This window comes from Perca flavescens, chromosome 3, assembly GCF_004354835.1.
Source record: "Perca flavescens isolate YP-PL-M2 chromosome 3, PFLA_1.0, whole genome shotgun sequence".
Taxonomy (NCBI): Eukaryota; Metazoa; Chordata; class Actinopteri; order Perciformes; family Percidae; genus Perca; species Perca flavescens.
Genome location: NC_041333.1, coordinates 11,938,980 through 11,944,398, shown reverse-complemented (window position 1 = coordinate 11,944,398; position 5,419 = coordinate 11,938,980).

Below are 5,419 nucleotides of genomic sequence, written 5' to 3'. Positions count from 1 at the left end.
TATTGGTTTTGTTAGTTAAAAATGGTGGAAAACACTTTTTATTTTTTGAAAGCCATAAGTCTGGTGATATTCTGTATTTTTCTGATTCTCAACAAATCCCATGGAAAGAGCAAAAGCAAAAATGAATTTACACAACTAACACTCGGCTGTGTAGCCAAAACGTCATTTAGCTTAGGGACTTCACACAAACTAGTGGGGGGCGGGGGGGAAGGGTTGTGTATTGTAAGTTTTCTTTTTGCTGAAGGTAGTCTGAGCTTTTAAGGAGAGCAAAGGGGGGGGTTGTATTTGTTTCTCATCATAAGTCTATTTTTTATTTCAGCCTACCATGCAATTTAGTCAATAGTTACATCGAAAAGACAACTTTCACTTGCGCCACACTTCATTAAGGTGCAGTGGAGAGCCACATGCAGAGGAGAGCAGTTCTACCTCTGTGTTAGAACCTCTGTGTCCATCGCAATGTTAAATTATAAAGGGGTATAGAGGCTGTTGATATATAGGAATGCCCCCCCCATGACATGTGAGGAAAGGTCAATAACCCTGGGGTGCGTTTGTTTTTTTTACAAATTGAAACAATTTTCATACTAGCTCTTAAAAAATAATAATACCGCTAACTGTATCCTTTAACAGATATGGTAAGATGTGTCACAGACCTGACATTGGTTTCTAAACATAATGTAATATAAATTGAAGAAACAGTTTCTACCCGTGTTCGGCACCAAATACAGCAGTGTAATGAGCTGGAAGTTTAAATCTAGATGAGTGACTTATGTATTGATTTTTTTTAAATAACCTACGGCATGAGGAAAAGTACATTTCCGATTTGAAGTCTTGTGATTTTTTTTTTTTTTTTTTTTTTTTATCTGTCAGGCTGTTTGTAAAGAAATACACAGAGGGCAGCATCCTCTCCTTAGGCCGTCATTGATCAAAGAGTCCTGTCCCAGAACATGCAGTCTTTTTATGATGCAGGAGATATACCTTAATAAGCTGCTATTCATGATCAAAGTGAATAAATGTAAGGCTTTGCACAAGTGCTCTTCGACTGCAGCTCTAGTCAAAGAACACTCAGTGGTTCAGATCTATACTGAAGAGCAGTACGTGTAGTAGTAAATGTACTTTTCAGAAACAGCCCTGAACATAAAAAGTGAACACTCATTAATAACACTAATCAAGCAATAGGAACATAATGGTCTGTACCGCTGGTTAGTTTCCTCCGACCACACTTTCCACACTACATTTGTATTTAACATTTTAAATAACTTAAATAAAGTAACCTGGTAACAAGTAGTACGCCTGTGCCTACTGGGTATTTTTAGATCATCTGATGCTGAAGGAAGTGTTGGTAAACCATTTTGAAAGTGTGCGTAGTGGAGAAGCCTGAAGCACTTTACTGAGTCTGTGTCAATAGGCTAAGTGTTCTCTCTAAGCAGCAGAGTGTGGGCTGTGTTGAGCTTGGCTGCAACTGCCCAGATCTTGGAAATGGAATAAAGCAAACCGAACTCGGCTGGTCAAATCAGTGTTGACGGAGGTTTTTAAAACACACTGTTAAGGTTAATAAGCATTTGGCAAGAGGGCAGAATCCCAAATTTTGTGCGTTTCATGGTCGCACGTATCTAGTTAAGACAACTTCTTTATTAAAATTATCTAGAAAAAACAACAACCAATATATAGCATTTATGTTCTTGCTGCATTAAAGGTCCCATGACATGCTGCTTTTTGGATGCTTTTATATAGGCCATAGTGGTCCCCTAATACTGTATCTGAAGTCTCTTTCCCGAAATTCAGCCTTGGTGCAGAATTACAGCCACTAGAGCCAGTCCCACAATGAGCTTTCCTTAGGATGTGCCCTTTCTGTGTCTGTAGCTTTAAATGCTATTGAGGAGGAGAGAGGGGTGGGGGGGCAAGGTGGAGGGTGGGGGTGTGGCCTTGACCAACTGCCACTTTGCTCGTTTGAAAGCCATGATGTCTCTCTCTCTCATGGGTGGGCCAAATTCTCTGGGCGGGCAAAGCAGAGAAAGGGGAGGTAACCTTGCTCCTTATGACCTCATAAGGAGAAGATTCCAGATCGGCCCATCTGAGCTTTCATTTTCTCAAAGGCAGAGCAGGATACCCAGGGCTCAGTTTACACCTATCGCTATTTCTAGCCACTGGGGGACCATAGGCAAGCTGGGGAAAGTCATAATTAATGTTAAAAAACCTCATAAAGTGAAATTGTCATGCCATGGGACCTTTAAAAAGTCTATACTATAAAAGCCATTCCTCAATACGGAGTGCAACTCTTTGCTGATATCTGTTACTGCAAGTCTCCACAAATGGTTAAGATGGCAGAAGTAATGGTGTTTCCACAATCAACAAAACTTGTATGTATAGTTTTAGCCATAACTATAGATGGTCAGTCCTCCATATTGGTCTAGACTAAAATATCTCAACATCTACATGATGGATTGGCACAACATTTTGTACAGACATTGAGGATGTACCCCAATGGCGGCTGTCATCATTTGTCCACACATTCATGTCGCCCCCAGGATCAATTGTAATAACTTTGGCGATCCTCTAACTTTAGTGCCAATTAGCAAATGTTACCATACTAACAAGCTAACTAACATGGTTAACATCCCCTTAGCTGTGTCCTCAGCAGCTACACTTTGTGTTTCTGTGCTGAGACTAGAGAGAAAGCTCTGTGCTCAGCTCTCAGTACTACTGTAGCTTCTATCTGACTCTCTGTGGTTTGGAGTTCAGTTTCACTCCTGTGTTCCTGTTTGTACTTTCAGATCTCAGCCTTATTCTTCTGTTTACTGACCGCTGTCAGACATATAAGGAGCGGTGTTAAGTTACTGCAAACAAATCTTTCTTCCTGCTTCACATTAAAAGCTTTCCACCGGCATACCAGCGGGATTCTTTTATTGGGATTCTGCACTATTTGGTCAGATCAGATCAGTTTAGCAAGAATTTGCAGGGAGGAATAGTCAAACAGTACGAGCTACGGTGAGCTGAAAATGGCTGCCGACGAAATGCTCTTACTGTGGTTTGTGACTAACACAGCAAGGTAAACACCTTTGCCTCATTGTGGGTTGCAACTTTTGTCCATTAGCCTACCGCGAGTCTCCTAAAATGGTTGAGATGGCAGCAGATTTAGGAAAATGGCTGTTTTCATCCTAATTTAGAGTTTCAATTACAATATTTCTCTCCACAGAAAATGTATAAAGTATGTTGGTTTACTCCATTTTCAGGCTACTGGAAAATCAGCAACACAAGGATCCGATTGGAATCGCAGGTGTTATTTTTTGCAGCTATCATATTTAAGTCAATTAAGTAAAATCACTGAAACAATTGATACACATTTTTAGAGATTGGACACAGTTGCACAGTTGGAATATAGTTTGTTGAAAAAAGTTGTGATATTGTAGAGCATGCATGGTTAAGACTTTAGCCGTTATACCTACTAAACCAGAGATCTTCAAGGGGGTCCGGGGCCCATGTTCATTTAAAAAAAAAAACAGAAAAATACTTCACACATCTATAATGTGAGACAGCTGTGTCGGAGGGGGATAAGTAAGTCAAAAGCTGCAGAGAAACTCCCACACACTGTCTAACTAACGTATTAGACCATCATCAGGCGAAATCAATGAAGGGAGTTTCTTGGCAACTTTTGAAAGTAAAAAAAAAAAATGTAAATGTCTTAATATGTTATTAGCAAATATATATATATATATATATATATATATATATATATATATATATATATATATATATATATATATATATATATATAAATAAAACACCCTGATGATAGGCTTACTGGCCTATATGTAAGGTAGCCATCCATAGATACAGTTCATCCTAAGGATTCACTGTGCCACATGTATTTTAACATTAAAACATGATTTATAAAATCATACCAACAATTATTTGATAGCATTCTATGCACTAAAAAGGTATGTATAAAGGCTTCAGGCTGCCCCACACGTTATTGTAGGCCCAGTTTAATATCCAACTTGATTTTATACAATATATGTAGTAGGGGGTCCCTGCTCCGTTAAAAAATGTTGAAGACCCCTGTACTAAACCATGTTCACATTGGACTTTTCAAACACACATTACTATGCATTAAACATAAAATGGGATCTTCAGTGAAAAAAACCTCTCACTGGGCACTTTTTTGCAGTCACTCAGAACTGCTGATGAGACACAACACGCTTTGCTGTAACCCCAGTGTTCGCTAGTTTGACTGCCCTGGCTAATTCTGAAGACTGCCTAAACAGATTTTGTGTTGAATAATGGTTGCACATATGAGCAGAGAGAAACACTTCTCTTGCTGTAAGAAATGGTCAGCAGCACATTTCCACACTGGAAGCTATCAGTAGTTAAAAGAGGAGATGGACAGTGGTGGAAAAATGCGTGCACCACAAATTCACAGCTGAGCAATAACACTGTAAAGTTAAGTCTTCTTCTAGCTGTAAAAACAATATTTCAAGCTAAAATGTGAATGTTTTTTGTCTGAAAGCTGGCTAAGAATGATGAAGGGAAAAAAGAAGGGATGGCCCCGTTCTTAGACTCAATCCTCTCTTTCACTGAGGATGCAAATAGGAGATTCAAGAGGATTGAAACCCTCCAGTGTGACTTATCTCTCTGCTCCATGTTTTATCTCTTTTCTGTCCATGCAGCTAAGTTTCATCTCAGCCTGTGCTAAGTAGCTGTAATCAGAGGGAGAGGGTGGCAGCAAACAAATATCCCCTCATCCACCCTGATCTTATCTTTTCCCACTGTCATGCCTTTTTCTGGAGCACATTATTTAACCCACTGTATTAAATGCAGTATACAAACAACTAATAATGGTTTATAACACATTACAATGTGGTTCTAAACAGATATAACTACGCTACTACGCTTTTAAGTGTTTATGAATCAATTAGTCAACAACGATGACTCCCTTTTATAAAGCATGGCGTATTTACAGTTACAACGTAACACAGCTGTAATCATACAAAAATGTCTTCACGCCTTCTATTCAATTTTATTTCAGTTTGTTAACATGGCTTCTTTACTCTCTGTGACAAACGCAGTGAAGGCTGTGAAATGCGGCTTAAAAGCTCGAAATGTCTTCATGAGTTTTGAACTTGATTATAAACTGTATTAAATCTGCCGGTGAGTGATTTTCTTTCATCTGTATAGACCGTTAATACACTTTTTCTAACGCTCTTAATGGATTTGTCCATGTGTGTAATCACATATCATTAAATATGATTACAGCTGTGTAACATTCATCATTCTCTGTTACAGATGCTTCACAAAAGGAGTTATGAGCCATTTATTGACTGTTTACATACAGTACTGATTATAAGTGTTAAATAGGTAGGGTATTAGTAAAGTTTCCCTTCTTTTCAAGATCTAAGCTTTATCTAGAATTAGAGTTTGAGGG